This window comes from Salvelinus alpinus, chromosome 1 (genome assembly GCF_045679555.1).
Source record: "Salvelinus alpinus chromosome 1, SLU_Salpinus.1, whole genome shotgun sequence".
In the NCBI taxonomy this organism is placed as follows: Eukaryota; Metazoa; Chordata; class Actinopteri; order Salmoniformes; family Salmonidae; genus Salvelinus; species Salvelinus alpinus.
The window spans coordinates 93081535-93099601 of NC_092086.1; positions in this window are offsets into that span (position 1 = coordinate 93081535).

An 18067-nucleotide genomic window follows, 5' to 3' on the forward strand; every position below is an offset into this window, starting at 1 on the left:
TGGCATATTTTGGTTAAACTATCCCTAATTCAATGGAATTGCAGTGCACTCTTCCATCACATGTACAGCTGATTCTCAAGATCTTGCACACTAATGAGATGCTATTGAGCCCACACTACTACACTGTCTGAGCCAAGGACTACATGCTTTCTGGTAAGTTTTGATTACAATACTGGGTGGGGTATATTTTATATGACATACATTATTTTTTGTTAACTAATAAATAGTAGCCTAGAGCAAAGTGTGTTTAAATCATTTCTAACTTGTTAACAATTTCTGCTAGTTAGTTTTTACCACCATGTGGGGTTTAGCTTGCTTGAGCCTGCTAACTGAGTGTTAATTCACCTGTTTCCATACATGTTTAATTTTAAAACATTTATCTTACAAAGGAGTTGTTTACTCTAACTGTCACGTTCCTGACCTGTTTTCTGTTGTTTTGTATGTGTGTGATGGTCAGGGCGTGAGTTTTGGGTGGGCAGTCTATGTTTGCTGTTTCTATGTTGGTTTTGGGTTGCCTGGTATGGCTCTTAATTAGAGGCAGGTGTTTTGCGTTTTCCTCTAATTGAGAGTCATATTAAGGTAGGTTGTTCTCACTGTTTGTTTGTGGGTGATTGTCGCGGTGTCTGTGTATTTTGCACCACACGGTACTGTCTCGTCTCGTTCGTTCGGTCGTTCCTGTTTATGTGTTCCTCGTTTCATGTAAGTTCATATTTTAGGTCTGTCTAGTTCGTTTTGTTATTTTGTTAATCATTCAAGTGTATTTCGTTTCGTGTTTTTCCGTCTTGTCAAATAAACATTATGTATTCATCACCCGCTGCGCCTTGGTCTACTCACTCACCGAGGGACGGCCGTTACAGAATCACCCACCAAACCCAGATCAAGCAGCGGGTTAATGGACAGCAACGACAGCGCACGAAGCAGGATTTATGGTCTTGGGAGCAAGTATTCAACGGAGAAGGACCCTGGGCTAAGGTGGGAGAGAATCGCCGCTCTCGGGAGGAGAAGGAGGCAGCCACAGCCCAGGAGCGCTGGTATGAGGAGGCAGCGCGGCGACGCGGTTGGGAGCCCGAGAGTCAGACCCAAAAATTTCTTGGGGGGGGGGGGCACACGAGGAGTGTGGCAAAGCCGGGTAGGATACCTGAGCCAACTCCCCGTGCTTACCGTGGAGTGAGAGAGCATCGTACTGGTCAGACACCGTGTTATGCGGTAAAGCGCACGGTGTCCCCAGTACGCGTGCTTAGCCCAGTGCGGGCTATTCCACCTTGCCGCACTGGGAGGGCTAGGTTGGGCATCGAGCCAGATGTCATGAAGCCGGCCCAACGTATCTGGTCTCCAGTACGTCTCCTCGGGCCGGCATACATGGCACCAGCCTTACGAATGGTGTCCCCGGTTCGCCAGCATAGCCCAGTGCGGGCTATTCCACCTCGCCGCACTGGCAGGGCTACGGGCACCATTCAACCTGGTAAGGTTGGGCAGGCTCGGTGCTCAAGAGCACGTGTCCTCCTTCACGGTCCGGTATACCCGGTGCCACCTCCAAGTACCAGTCCACCGGTGGCAGCCCCCCGCACCAGGCTGTCTCTCCGGGTTCTCTCTCCAGCTGCTCCCACCTGTCCAGCGCTGTCAGAGCTTTCCTCCTCTCCAGCGCAGCCAGTGCCTATACCACGCACCAGGCCTACTGTGCGCCTCAGCAGGGCAGAGTCGGCCGTCTGCCCAACGCCTTCTGCACTGCCTGTCTGCCCAGCGCCGTCTGAGCCCGTCTGCCCAGCGGCGCCTGAACTGCCCGTCTGCCCAGCGGCACCTGAACTGCCCGTCTGCCCAGCGGCGCCTGAACTGCCCGTCTGCCCAGCGGCGCCTGAACTGCCCGTCTGCCCAGCGGCGCCTGAACTGCCCGTCTGCCCAGCGGCGCCTGAACTGCCCGTCTGCCCAGCGGCGCCTGAACTGCCCGTCTGCCCAGCGGCGCCTGAACTGCCCGTCTGCCCAACGGCGCCTGAACTGCCCGTCTGCCATGAGCCTGCAAAGCTGCCCGTCTGCCATGAGCCTGCAAAGCCGCCCGTCTGCCAAGAGCCTACAGAGCCTTCCGCCAGACCGGATCAGCCAGAGCCTTCCGCCAGACCGGATCAGCCAGAGCCTTCCGCCAGACCGGATCAGCCAGAGCCTTCCGCCAGACCGGATCAGCCAGAGCCTTCCGCCAGACCGGATCAGCCAGAGCCTTCCGCCAGACCGGATCAGCCAGAGCCTTCCGCCAGACCGGATCAGCCAGAGCCGTCCAGCCAGGACCAGCCAGAGCCGTCCAGCCAGGACCTGCCAGAGCCGTCCAGCCAGGACCTGCCAGAGCCGTCCAGCCAGGACCTGCCAGAGCCGTCCAGCCAGGACCTGCCGGAGTCCCTCAGCCAGGACCTGCCGGAGTCCCTCAGCCCGGACCTGCCGGAGTCCCTCAGCCCGGAGCTGCTGCCCCTTATCCCGGAGCTGCTGCCCCTTATCCCGATGCTGCCCCTTCATCTAGGTGGGTTTAGTTGGAGGGTGGTCATTGGGAGGGGGATACAGAAGCGGGGAGTGACTATGGTGGTGTGGGGACAGCGTCCGGAGCCTGAGCCACCACCGTGGTCAGATGCCCACCCAGACCCTCCCCTGGACTTTGTGCTGGTGCGCCCGGCGTTCGCACCTTGAGGGGGGGGTTCTGTCACGTTCCTGACCTGTTTTCTGTTGTTTTGTATGTGTGTGATGGTCAGGGCGTGAGTTTTGGGTGGGCAGTCTATGTTTGCTGTTTCTATGTTGGTTTTGGGTTGCCTGGTATGGCTCTTAATTAGAGGCAGGTGTTTTGCGTTTTCCTCTAATTGAGAGTCATATTAAGGTAGGTTGTTCTCACTGTTTGTTTGTGGGTGATTGTCGCGGTGTCTGTGTATTTTGCACCACACGGTACTGTCTCGTCTCGTTCGTTCGGTCGTTCCTGTTTATGTGTTCCTCGTTTCATGTAAGTTCATAGTTTAGGTCTGTCTAGTTCGTTTTGTTATTTTGTTAATCATTCAAGTGTATTTCGTTTCGTGTTTTTCCGTCTTGTCAAATAAACATTATGTATTCATCACCCGCTGCGCCTTGGTCTACTCACTCACCGAGGGACGGCCGTTACAGAATCACCCACCAAACCCAGATCAAGCAGCGGGTTAATGGACAGCAACGACAGCGCACGAAGCAGGATTTATGGTCTTGGGAGCAAGTATTCAACGGAGAAGGACCCTGGGCTAAGGTGGGAGAGAATCGCCGCTCTCGGGAGGAGAAGGAGGCAGCCACAGCCCAGGAGCGCTGGTATGAGGAGGCAGCGCGGCGACGCGGTTGGGAGCCCGAGAGTCAGACCCAAAAATTTATTGGGGGGGGGCACACGAGGAGTGTGGCAAAGCCGGGTAGGATACCTGAGCCAACTCCCCGTGCTTACCGTGGAGTGAGAGAGCATCGTACTGGTCAGACACCGTGTTATGCGGTAAAGCGCACGGTGTCCCCAGTACGCGTGCTTAGCCCAGTGCGGGCTATTCCACCTTGCCGCACTGGGAGGGCTAGGTTGGGCATCGAGCCAGATGTCATGAAGCCGGCCCAACGTATCTGGTCTCCAGTACGTCTCCTCGGGCCGGCATACATGGCACCAGCCTTACGAATGGTGTCCCCGGTTCGCCAGCATAGCCCAGTGCGGGCTATTCCACCTCGCCGCACTGGCAGGGCTACGGGCACCATTCAACCTGGTAAGGTTGGGCAGGCTCGGTGCTCAAGAGCACGTGTCCTCCTTCACGGTCCGGTATACCCGGTGCCACCTCCAAGTACCAGTCCACCGGTGGCAGCCCCCCGCACCAGGCTGTCTCTCCGGGTTCTCTCTCCAGCTGCTCCCACCTGTCCAGCGCTGTCAGAGCTTTCCTCCTCTCCAGCGCAGCCAGTGCCTATACCACGCACCAGGCCTACTGTGCGCCTCAGCAGGACAGAGTCGGCCGTCTGCCCAACGCCTTCTGCACTGCCTGTCTGCCCAGCGCCGTCTGAGCCCGTCTGCCCAGCGGCGCCTGAACTGCCCGTCTGCCCAGCGGCGCCTGAACTGCCCGTCTGCCCAGCGGCGCCTGAACTGCCCGTCTGCCCAGCGGCGCCTGAACTGCCCGTCTGCCCAGCGGCGCCTGAACTGCCCGTCTGCCCAGCGGCGCCTGAACTGCCCGTCTGCCCAGCGGCGCCTGAACTGCCCGTCTGCCCAACGGCGCCTGAACTGCCCGTCTGCCATGAGCCTGCAAAGCTGCCCGTCTGCCATGAGCCTGCAAAGCCGCCCGTCTGCCAAGAGCCTACAGAGCCTTCCGCCAAACCGGATCAGCCAGAGCCTTCCGCCAGACCGGATCAGCCAGAGCCTTCCGCCAGACCGGATCAGCCAGAGCCTTCCGCCAGACCGGATCAGCCAGAGCCTTCCGCCAGACCGGATCAGCCAGAGCCTTCCGCCAGACCGGATCAGCCAGAGCCTTCCGCCAGACCGGATCAGCCAGAGCCTTCCGCCAGACCGGATCAGCCAGAGCCTTCCGCCAGACCGGATCAGCCAGAGCCTTCCGCCAGACCGGATCAGCCAGAGCCGTCCAGCCAGGACCAGCCAGAGCCGTCCAGCCAGGACCTGCCAGAGCCGTCCAGCCAGGACCTGCCAGAGCCGTCCAGCCAGGACCTGCCAGAGCCGTCCAGCCAGGACCTGCCGGAGTCCCTCAGCCAGGACCTGCCGGAGTCCCTCAGCCCGGACCTGCCGGAGTCCCTCAGCCCGGAGCTGCTGCCCCTTATCCCGATGCTGCCCCTTCATCTAGGTGGGTTTAGTTGGAGGGTGGTCATTGGGAGGGGGATACAGAAGCGGGGAGTGACTATGGTGGTGTGGGGACAGCGTCCGGAGCCTGAGCCACCACCGTGGTCAGATGCCCACCCAGACCCTCCCCTGGACTTTGTGCTGGTGCGCCCGGCGTTCGCACCTTGAGGGGGGGGTTCTGTCACGTTCCTGACCTGTTTTCTGTTGTTTTGTATGTGTGTGATGGTCAGGGCGTGAGTTTTGGGTGGGCAGTCTATGTTTGCTGTTTCTATGTTGGTTTTGGGTTGCCTGGTATGGCTCTTAATTAGAGGCAGGTGTTTTGCGTTTTCCTCTAATTGAGAGTCATATTAAGGTAGGTTGTTCTCACTGTTTGTTTGTGGGTGATTGTCGCGGTGTCTGTGTATTTTGCACCACACGGTACTGTCTCGTCTCGTTCGTTCGGTCGTTCCTGTTTATGTGTTCCTCGTTTCATGTAAGTTCATAGTTTAGGTCTGTCTAGTTCGTTTTGTTATTTTGTTAATCATTCAAGTGTATTTCGTTTCGTGTTTTTCCGTCTTGTCAAATAAACATTATGTATTCATCACCCGCTGCGCCTTGGTCTACTCACTCACCGAGGGACGGCCGTTACACTAACTGCTTAACTAGTTATCTGTGCATGGAATTATATTTCTTATTTTTTACTATTTTTTTCCTAATCTTTACAGGAAAATGCCACGGGCACTATCTGATGTGTGGAGACATTTCACTGCAGCTAATGTAGAAGGAAAAGCTGTGTACATTTGCAAATACTGTGCCAAATCATATGTGAAGAATGCAACAAAGATGCAGAATCATCTGGCCAAGTGCGTAAAGTTCCCTCAGTGCTCACAACAAGCAACCTCTGACGTAAGTCCCTCTACTTCTATTCGAGGTGAAAATGATGAATCAGACAAATTATCAATAGCAACAGCTCATGGTCCTCCTGGAATCAGAAGTTTTTTTTGACTCAATTGAGGAACGTTGTCAGAGAAATGCTGATGAATGTTTTGCTCGAGCTCTGTATGCAACTGGTTCACCTCTGATGCTCACAGGCAATGTATATTGGAAGAGATTTCTGAATGTTCTTCGCCCAGCATACACCCCTCCAACCAGACATGCTTTATCTACTCATTTGCTGGATGCAGAGTTCAAGTGAAGGTCAAGCAATTCATAGAGAAAGCAGACTGTATTGCAATCATCTCTGATGGGTGGTCGAATGTTTGTGGGCAAGGAATAATTAACTACATTATCTCCACCACTCAACCAGTATTCTACAAGAGCACAGACACCAGGGACAACAGACACACCAGTCTCTACATTGCAGATGAGCTGAAGTCAGTCATCAATGACCTTGGACCACAGAAGGTATTTGCACTGGTGACAGACAATGCTGCGAACATGAAGGCTGCTTGATCTAAAGAGGAGGAGTCCTACCCTCACATCACACCCATTGGCTGTGCTGCTCATGCATTGAATGTGCTCCTCAAGGACATCATGGCACTGAAAACAATGGATACACTCTACAAGAGATCCAAGGAAATGGTTAGGTATGTGAAGGGTCATCGAGTTATAGCAGCAATCTACCTCACCAAGCAAAGTGAGAAGAGTAAGAGCACCACATTGAAGCTGCCCAGCAACACCCATTGGGGTGGTGTTAACATCATGTTTTACAGTCTCCTGGAGGGGAAGGAGTCTCTCCAAGAAATGGCCATATCACAGTCTGCCGATATGGACAGCCCCATCAAGAGGATCCTCCTGGATTATGTATTTTGGGAGAGAGTGGTAAGCAGCCTGAAACTCCTGAAACCTATAGCAGTAGCCATTGCACAGATTGAGGGAGACAATGCCATCCTGTCTGATGTTCAGACTCTGCTTGCAGATGTAAGAGAAGAAATCCGTACAGCCCTGCCCACCACTGTTGCTCCAAGCAGAGGAAACTGAAGTTCTGAAATACATCAAAAAGCGTGAAGACTTCTGCCTGAAGCCCATACCCGCCACAGCATACATGTTGGACCCCAAGTATGCTGGCAAGAGCATCCTGTCTGGTGCAGAGATCAACAAGGCCTATGGTGTCATCACTACCGTGTCTCGCCACTTTGGCCTGGACGAGGGCAAGGTTCTTGGCAGTCTGGCAAACTACACTTTCAAGCAAGGGCTTTGGGATGGAGATGCAATATGGCAGTCGTGCCAACATATCTCATCAGCCACCTGGTGGAAGGGACTTTGTGGATCTGAGGCTCTTTCCCCTGTTGCCTCCATCATCCTCCAAATCCCACCAACATAAGCCACCTCAGAGAACAACTGGTTCTTGTTTGGTAACCAATACAAGGGTTGACCAATAAAAGGGTTGAATAATTGGTGGCCATCCAGGCAAATTTGAGGCTTTTTGAGCCTGACAACGAGACATCCTCATCAAGGTTGGAAAGTGACAGTAAAGAGGAGGCCTCAGAGTCTGATGTTCAAGATGTGGATATTGAGGAGGTCAAGGGAGAAGACATGGAAGCCTGAGAGGAAGACAACCAAAGCTTTAGTTTCTAGACTATCATTTTACAGATGTATGTTGAAAACGTTGTGGGAGATGCGATGGATCATTGGGGATCATTCAGTATTCCCTTTCTTTTGTTGTTCAGTGAAATCATCCCATGTGAAGAGTCAACTCATTTAATTAAAGTTCAATTCGTAACTAAATTGTAATTTTTTTCTATTGGAAGGATTTAATCATTTGCAACTTGTCTACTTATGATCGGGTAAAAGGTTTATGTTTCTGTCTCCACATGATATGGTAAATATATCCAATGCAAAAAACATCTACATTTAAATGGTATTAGTATTAATTTGCATATATTTCCGTTAATTCCGATTTATTTCTGTTAATTCCCACGGAAAGTTTCCACCTCTGAATATTCCCCAAAATGTCCAACCCTAGCAATAACACAAGGATAACCCTGATAAAAAAGTTTCAAGACAAAGTTTCATACTTCTAAATGTCTTGAAGGATCAAACTACATGAGTTTTCATAGCCTACTGTTATATTACACAAAGACAAACCCAGTTGGTCAGATGATCATCCTTTTTCTCTGAATGATGAGCACACATTGAGCAGTCTTGCTTTGCATTGAAGACTGATTAAAAAAAGAGGACAACATTTTTATGCATTGTTGACACATTTAAAGACGCTTTCTGGAACCCATAGTTCTGAAGGTTGTGCTTCAAAGACACAATCTGTCCCTCACAGTTGCATACTACATTGTTCTCTCACTGTCTGTGCTTTGCCACCATCCCACACCCTGTAGCAAAGGGTTCCCCAAAGATCATCTTTCTGCTTTACACAACCCATTGGAGCCAAAAGTTTACCTGGAAAACACCTAGTCAACCTTGTTGTAAGCTACTGTAAGTCTGAGAATTTCCCTCTTTTTGTCTGTACTTCCTGTTAGCCTAATGCAGAATAAAAATAACACCTCCCCTAATGGCTAAGACATAAAAACAGCAAGGTTCCATGAGATCACCATGTGGGATTTAGAAATATATGTAACATGAATTACAATAACTACAGTAGGTACATCAAACCTACATCAAAGTATATTCAACCTCCCAAAATTTATTTTCCAGTATCAGTATTTGCTTTTTTCCTGAGGTAATTAATTCAACTGTTCAACACTTACAGCCAAATGTTTAATACCCCAGGTATTCCCTGAACACATTCTGGAAAGTCTATAGATACAGTGGTCACTTTATTAGGTACAACTCCCTTTGCATCTGGAACAGCGTGAATTCAAAACAGTTGATGAAACTGGGAAAAGTTTTTAAGTCCAGTTGGAGTTTATTAGTCAGTACAAGCTGAGTGTTGGAATTATTAAAAAAATGTTTTGGAACTTTTCTGAGTTACAAAAAGACCATACTGTCATTTTGCACATTCTAAAGTTCAAACAAACAGTAACAGAATACCGGAATACTTCTCTGCATGCTTTAGGTCTAGCAAGCCAAGACCACTGGACTTGATGTATGTAAGAGCAATTTATTTTCATGAATAGGGTGGTGAACCTAATAAAGTGTCAACTGAGTGTAGATATCACAAACAACTCATTTTGAGCAGTGTCTGTCTGTTATATGTTTGATCAATGGGTATAATGGTCAATCTGATCCCCAAGGTCCTCATAGGCTCACTTGGATGTATAGAGTTGGAGGTAAAGAAAAAAAGATGAAACTAGGACATTAAAACACCGGCAGAATTCTTTCATCCACATCCATTCACATAAAATATGTATTTTAAAGTATAAATACCTTTCTAAGACCACTGTCTTTCTGGACGTTTCAAAAGGTTTGTAAATAGTTCTTTCTGCAAGGAATGTGAATTGAAAGGGATACGGTAATACCTATGTAGGTGACGTAGTTTCTACACTAGTATAATGTGTGGTAGTTGCACACCTCCCTGCTGAATTATGTAGAGCTGATTTGGGACAGTTGATATTTTTTTTCGTGATCTTTTGTGAAAAAACACATTTTCACATAGGCTTTGTGCTAGCAGTTTAAGAGAGAAAGAGAGCAAATAGCATAGGGACAGCCTGCTTGAAGTTTTAATGGTTAGTGCCAGTAGATTGCAGAGGGGTTCACATACAGTTCAGAGGCAAATCATAAATTATACATTCTGCCCAAAAACCACACATGTACCGTCTACTTCTTATATTAGCGCTTTTTTTTGTTATCCACCCTCTGGTATCTTTCAATACCCATGCTAATATATATATACAGTGTATGTTATGGTTCACTCTTAGTTCTCCTTATCTCCACTGTGGAATGTCCATGTTGATCCTCTTGGTTATCTTGGTCTTCTTGATCCATCCACCTGTCTTCTTTGCTAGTCAGGCCTGACCCCTTCATCATGTAGTTTTTTCCTGTAATCTAATTTAATATGACTGAAGATGCAGAATTTTCTTCCAGGCCCCTTCTAATAGGGTATTACAGACTCGTTAGAACTTTGACCACATGCCCTCTAGACGTACTACATGCCCTCTATCAAATCAAAACTGGAATTTTTACTCAAAACAAAAGTTATAAAAGTATGCTAGACATTTATAGAATAAATCATATCTAGCTTGATGATTGTGACAAACAGTGAATTATTTGATTTTTAAATCGCTTTGGGAAATGTCTGTTGAATGTCCGAATTAGTGAATATAAAACCAACTTTACCTCGGTGAAAAAGAGTGTCTGTCCATCCCGCCACAGATTAATGCCGTGTTCAAAACCGTGAATTGAGAGGTTGATCGTTGAACCCAGTCGGAGATCGTTTCTTTCCGAGTTTACAGTTTGAACACACTGAAATCTGAGATTTATGAGTTCCCAGTTGTTTTGAATGTGGCATTAGGCTTTGTTTACACAGGCAGCCCAATCTTTTTTCCCACCAATTGTTCGCCGTAAAAAGATCTGATGTGATTGGTCAAAAAAACAAATTTGGACCCCCACCCCAAAAAGATAAATCTGAATTGGCCTGCCTGTGGACACACAGCCTTCTACAGTGCACTCGGAAAGTATTCAGACCTCTTGACTTTTTCTACATTTTATTAGTTTAATCCATTTTAGAATAAGGATGTAACATATCACGTTTACATACAGCACCAACCAAAAGTTTGGACACCTACTCATTCCAGGGTTTTTCTTTATTTTTACTATTTTCTACATTGTAGAATAATAATGAAGACATAAAAACTAATGAAATAACACATATGGAATTGTGTAGTAACAAGTGTTATATTTTAGATTGTTCAAAATAACCTCCCTTTACCTTGACAGCTTTGCACGCTTGGAATTCTCTCAACCAGCTTCACCTGAAATGCTTTTCCAACAGTCTCGAAGGAGTTCCCATAATATTATAATAACACTACACACATATTTGAATGTCTAAAACTAGACAGAAAGCATGTTGAAATTATAATGGGTATATTATAATATATATTTTTTAAATAACAGCGCTTTTTCTGGTCTGCAAATTGATTGACAAACAAAAACCACTCCAAGAAATATTTTTAAATCTGTGCAGTTTGCCCACCCCTGAGGGGTAGGTGGGACGCAATCGTCCCACCTGGCCAATAGTCAGGGAAAATACAGAGCACCATATTCAAATAAAATTATATAAAAATCAAACTTTCATTAAATCACACATGTAAGATACCAAATTAAAGCTACACTCGTTGTGAATCCAGCCAACATGTCAGATTTCAAAAAGGCTTTTCGGCGAAAGCATAAGATGCTATTATCTGATGATAGCACAACAGTAAACAAAGAGAGTAGCATATTTCAACACTGCAGGCACGACACAAAACGCAGAAATAAAAATATAATTCATGCCTTACCTTTGACGAACTTCTTTTGTTGGCACTCTAATATGTCCCATAAACATCACAAATGGTCCTTTTGTTCGATTAATTCCGTCGATATATATCCAAAATGTCAATTTATTTGGCGCGTTTCATCCAGAAAAACACAGCTTCCAACTTGCGCAACGTCACTACAAAATATCTCAAAAGTTACATGTAAACTTTACCAAAACATTTCAAACTACTTTTGTAATACAACGTTAGGTATTTTTAAACGTTAATAATCGATCAAATTGAATACGGAATGATCTGTGTTCAATAAAAAAAGAAAACAAACTGACGCAACTTTTCTGGTAATGTGACTCTCTCAAACAATTTACTTCAAGTGACTCTCATTTAAGATGGCCTTACTTCTTCATTACAAAAGGAAAAACCTCAACCAATTTCCAAAGACTGGTGACATCCAGTGGAAGCGGTAGGAACTGCAAACAAGTCCCTTAGAAATCTGGTGTCCCAATGAAAAATCATTGAAAAGACAGTGACCTCAAATTCTCTTTTATTCTGAATGGTTTGTTCTCGGGGTTTTGCCTGCTACATAATTTCTGTTATACTCACAGACATGATTCAAACAGTTTTAGAAACTTCAGAGTGTGTTCTATCGAAATCTACTAATAATATGCATATCTTATATTCTGGGGATGAGTAGCAGGCAGTTGAATTTGGGCATGCTATTTCTCTAAAAGTGAAAATGCTGCCCCCTACCCTGAAGAAGTTTTAAATGGGTTTCTTTTTACAAAATGGCCTTTTGAAAATATAGTTTTTTTTTAAAGTGAGAGAAAAGGCAGATACCAGTTTATTAAAACATTCAATACCATTGCAGTAAAAATGAGAGGACATTGATTTTAATTGATTCTCTTGCTCATTAACAATCAGTACATCGCAAAATAAAATTATACTTTTACAGCGCATTCCCTTTGTGAAGGGAGTGTTTCAATAGCCCTGAGTCATGAAGCCTCAACATGTATGTCATTGAGTTGGCTTCCTGGGGATTCGGCAAACATTTGTGTGCTACCTGTGAAATACCCATTTCTAAATCGTTAGGTATTGCTGATTTTGAATAAATCCTAAATAATTACCCCCAAAAAAGTTTCACGAGGTCTTCAAAAAAAAGAATACACACAGCAAAAAAAGAAACATCCCTTTTTCAGGACCCTGTCTTTCAAAGATAATTCATAAAAATCCAAATAACTTCACAGCTTCATTGTAAAGGGTTTGAACACTGTTTCCCATGCTTGTTCAATGAAACATAAACAATTAATGAACATGCACCTGTGGAACAGTCGTTAAGACACTAACAGCTTACAGATGGTAAACTGGTAGGTAGGCAATTAAGGTCACAGTTATGAAAACTTAGGACACTAAAGAGGCCTTTCTACTGACTCTGAAAAACACCAAAAGAAAGATGCCCAGAGTCCCTGCTCAGGACGGACAGCTGATCGTCCTCGCAGTGGCAGATCATGTGTAACACCTGCACAGGGTCGGTACATCTGAACATCACACCTGCAGGACAGGTACAGGATGGCAACAACAACTGCCCAAGTTACACCAGGAACGTACAATCCCTCCATCAGTGCTCAGACTGTCCGCAATAGGCTGAGAGAGGCTGGACTGAGGTCTTGTAGGCCTGTTGTAAGGCAGGTCCTCACCAGACCTCACCGGCAACAACGTCGCCTATGGGCACAAACCCACCGTCGCTGGACCAGACAGGACTGGCAAAAAGTGCTCTTCACTGACAAGTCACGGTTTTGTCTCACCAGGGGTGATGGTCAGATTCACGTTTATCGTCGAAGGAATGAGCGTTACACCGAGGCCTGTACTCTGGAGCGGGATCGATTTGGAGGTGGAGGGTCCGTCATGGTCTGGGGTGGTGTATCACAGCCTCATTGGACTGAGCTTGTTGTCATTGCAGGCAATCTCAACGCTGTGCGTTACAGGGAAGACATCCTCCTCCCTCATGTGGTATCCTTCCTGCAGGATACCAGCCATACTGCTCGTTCTGTGCGTGATTTCCTGCAAGACAGGAATGTCAGGGTTTTGCCATGGCCAGCGAAGAGCCTGGATCTCAATCCCATTGAGCACGTCTGGGACCTGTTGGATCAGAGGGTGAGGGCTAGGACCATTCCCCTCAGAAATGTCCAGGAACTTGCAGGTGCCTTGGTGGAAGAGTGGGGTAACATCTCACAGAAAGAACTAGCAAATATGGTGCAGTCCATGAGGATGCACTGCAGTACTTAATGCAGCTGATGGCCACGCCCGATACTGACTTACTTTTGATTTTGACCCCCCCCCCCTTTGTTCAGGGACACATTATTCCATTTCTGTTAGTCACATGTCTGTGGAACTTGTTCAGTTTATGTCTCAGTTGTTGAATCTTGTTATGTTCATATAAATATTTACACATGTTAAGGTGAAGTTCGCTGAAAAAAAACGCAAAAAAAACTTACAAAGCATTTAGAGGTCTGTAATTTTTATCATAGGTACACTTCAACTGTGAGAGAAGGAATCTAAAACAAAAATCCAGAAAATCACATTGTATGATTTTTAATTAATTAATTTGCATTTTATTGCATGACATAAGTATTTGATCACCTACCAACCAGTAAGAATTCCGGCTCTCACAGACCTGTTAGTTTTTCTTTAAGAAGCCCTCCTGTTCTCCACTCATTACCTGTATTAACTGCACCTGTTTGAACTCGTTACCTGTATAAAAGACACCTGTCCACACACTCAATCAAACAGACTCCAACCTCTCCACAATGGCCAAGACCAGAGAGCTGTGTAAGGACATCAGGGATAAATTGTAGACCTGTACAAGGCTGGGATGGGCTACAGGACAATAGCCAAGCAGCTTGGTGAGAAGGCAACAACTGTTGGCACAATTATTAGAAAATGGAAGAAGTTCAAGATGACGGTCAATCACCCTCGGTCTGGGGCTCCATGCAAGATCTCACCTCGTGGGGCATCAATGATCATGAGGAATGTGAGGGATCAGCCCAGAACTACACGGAAGGACCTGGTCAATGACCTGAAGAGAGCTGGGACCACAGTCTCAAAGAAAACCATTAGTAACACACTACGCCGTCATGGATTAAAATCCTGCAGCGCACGCAAGGTCCCCCTGCTCAAGCCAGCGCATGTCCAGGCCCGTCTGAAGTTTGCCAATGACCATCTGGATGATCCAGAGGAGGAATGGGAGAAGGTCATGTGGTCTGATGAGACAAAAATAGAGCTTTTTGCTCTAAACTCCACTCGCCGTGTTTGGAGGAATAGAAGGATGAGTACAACCCCAAGAACACCATCCCAACCGTGAAGCATGGAGGTGGAAACATCATTCTTTGGGGATGCTTTTCTGCAAAGGGGACAGGACGACTGCACCGTATTGAGGGGAGGATGGATGGGGCCATGTATCGCGAGATCTTGACCAACAACCTCCTTCCCTCAGTAAGAGCATTGAAGATGGGTCGTGGCTGGGTCTTCCAGCATGACAACGACCCGAAACACACAGCCAGGGCAACTAAGGAGTGGCTCCGTAAGAAGCATCTCAAGGTCCTGGAGTGGCCTAGCCAGTCTCCAGACCTGAACCCAATAGAAAATCTTTGGAGGGAGCCGAAAGTCCGTATTGCCCAGCGACAGCCCCGAAACCTGAAGGATCTGGAGAAGGTCTGTATGGAGGAGTGGGCCAAAATCCCTGCTGCAGTGTGTGCAAACCTGGTCAAGAACTACAGGAAACGTATGATCTCTGTAATTGCAAACTAAGGTTTCTGTACCAAATATTCAGTTCTGCTTTTCTGATGTATCAAATACTTATGTCATGCAATAAAATGCAAATTAATTACTTAAAAATCATACAATGTGATTTTCTGGATTTTTGTTTTAGATTCCTTCTCTCACAGTTGAAGTGTACCTATGATAAAAATTACAGACCTCTACATGCTTTGTAAGTAGGAAAACCTGCAAAATTGTCAGTGTATCAAATACTTGTTCTCCCCACTGTATATACAGTGGGGCAAAAAAGTATTTAGTCAGCCACCAATTGTGCAAGTTCTCCCACTTAAAAAGATGAGAGAGGCCTGTAATTTTCATCATAGGTACACTTCAACTATGACAGACAAAATTAGAAAAAAAAATCCAGAAAATCACATTGTAGGATTTTTTAAAATAAGTATTTGGTCACCTACAAACAAGCAAGATTTCTGGCTCTCACAGACCTGTAACTTCTTCTTTAAGAGGCTCATCTGTCCTCCACTCGTTACCTGGTGGGGGTTACCTGTTAATCTGCTGACAGTTTGACTCACCTGGACTCCCTCACACAGCTGTGCGTAATGATGGTAACAGGTGCCTATGATGACGGGTAGGTGACAGTACCCCCCAGGCGTCCCACTAGGGCGAGCCGGGTTGGCCGGCTGAGGCGTGACAGCCTGACGATCCCACTGCGGCATAGAAGCACCATAGGCCGGCTGAAGCATGACGTGGGATGGGAACCTGCCGAGCCAAAAGAGGCAAGGAAACCTCTCGAGCCAGCTAGGGCGTGACAGCCCGACGAGCCAGCTTTGGCACCCCAGGTTCCATCGGTGGCGGAATCCAAGCCCGACGTCACCAACAAAACAAGAAAACTCATGGGCTGGCTGAGGCATAGGAGCCCGACGAGCCGGCTGAAGCATGACGTGGGATGGGAACCTGCCGAGCCAAAAGAGGCAAGGAAACCTCTCGAACCAGCTAGGGCGTGACAGCCCGGCGAGCCAGCTTAGGCACCATCAGCGGTGGCCCCCAGGTGGCCCCCAGGTCCGACGTCATCAACAAGACAAAACCCCCCAAAACTCCCTGATGCTTCTTGTAATGGTAGTAGCATTCTGTAACGCCCAACGCATGAGATGAGAAGCAGGTACAGGGAGTGAACCATTTAATATAGACGGACATGCACCGGAACAGGAACAGCGTCTGGACATGAACATGACACACAATGCTACTACAGGGAACAACACAGAAGAGCAGACATACATACAGTGGGGCAAAAAAGTATTTAGTCAGCCAACAATTGTGCAAGTTCTCCCACTTAAAAAGATGAGAGATGCCTGTAATTTTCATCATAGGTACACTTCAACTATGACAGACAAAATGAGAAAATAAAATCCAGAAAATCACATTGTAGGATTTTTAATGAATTTATTTGCAAATTATGGTGGAAAATAAGTATTTGGTCACCTACAAACAAGCAAGATTTCTGGCTCTCACAGACCTGTAACTTCGTCTTTAAGAGGCTCCTCTGTCCTCCACTCTTTACCTGTATTAATGGCACCTGTTTGAACTTGTTATCAGTATAAAAGACACCTGTCCACAACCTCAAACAGTCCACACTCCAAACTCCACTATGGCCAAGACCAAAGAGCTGTCAAAGGACACCAGAAACAAAATTGTAGACCTGCACCAGGCTAGGAAGACTGAATCTGCAATAGGTAAGCAGCTTGGTTTGAAGAAATCAACTGTGGGAGCAATTATTAGGAAATGGAAGACATACAAGACCACTGATAATCTCCCTCGATCTGGGGCTCCACGCAAGATCTCACCCCGTGGGGTCAAAATGATCACAAGAACGGTGAGCAAAAATCCCAGAACCACACGGGGGGACCTAGTGAATGACCTGCAGAGAGCTGGGACCAAAGTAACAAAGCCTACCATCAGTAACACACTACGCCGCCAGGGACTCAAATCCTGCAGTGCCAGACGTGTCCCCCTGCTTAAGCCAGTACATGTCCAGGCCCGTCTGAAGTTTGCTAGAGAGCATTTGGATGATCCAGAAGAAGATTGGGAGGATGTCATATGGTCAGATGAAACCAAAATATAACTTTTTGGTAAAAACTCAACTCGTCGTGTTTGGAGGACAAAGAATGCTGAGTTGCATCCAAAGAACACCATACCTACTGTGAAGCATGGGGGTGGAAACATCATGCTTTGGGGCTGTTTTTCTGCAAAGGGACCAGGACGACTGATCCGTGTAAAGGAAAGAATGAATGGGGCCATGTATCGTGAGATTTTGAGTGAAAACCTCCTTCCATCAGCAAGGGCATTGAAGATGAAACGTGGCTGGGTCTTTCAGCATGACAATGATCCCAAACACACCGGCCGGGCAACGAAGTAGTGGCTTCGTAAGAAGCATTTCAAGGTCCTGGAGTGGCCTAGCCAGTCTCCAGATCTCAACCCCTAGGAAAATCTTTGGAGGGAGTTGAAAGTCTGTGTTGCCCAGCAACAGCCCCAAAACATCACTGCTCTAGAGGAGATCTGCATGGAGGAATGGGCCAAAATACCAGCAACAGTGTGTGAAAACCTTGTGAAGACTTACAGAAAACGTTTGACCTCTGTCATTGCCAACAAAGGGTATATAACAAAGTACTGAGATAAACTTTTGTTATTGACCAAATACTTATTTTCCACCATAATTTGCAAATAAATTCATTAAAATCCTACAATGTGATTTTCTGGATTTTTCTTTCTCATTTTGTCTGTCATAGTTGAAGTGTACCTATGATGAAAATTACAGGCCTCTCGCATCTTTTTAAGTGGGAGAACTTGCACAATTGGTGGCTGACTAAATACTTTTTTGCCCCACTGTATTTATATATATTTTTTTTTATGCTAAAGAAATGTTCAACATATATGGCTGCTAAAGAATTTGATCATCGTAGCATCAGAAAAATATCCAATACAATCTCCTTGGAGATTATATCCCATTTTTAAAGTGTCCACCAGGACTCAATCTTAATTGCTTCAGTGTTTATTTCAGAGGAACCTTGTCCCTCCTCTTTGCCATCTGGAGTCTTAATGGCAACAACTGTGCCCTTTGTGGCAGTAACTCCATTTTCTGTGGCTGCTGGTTTCA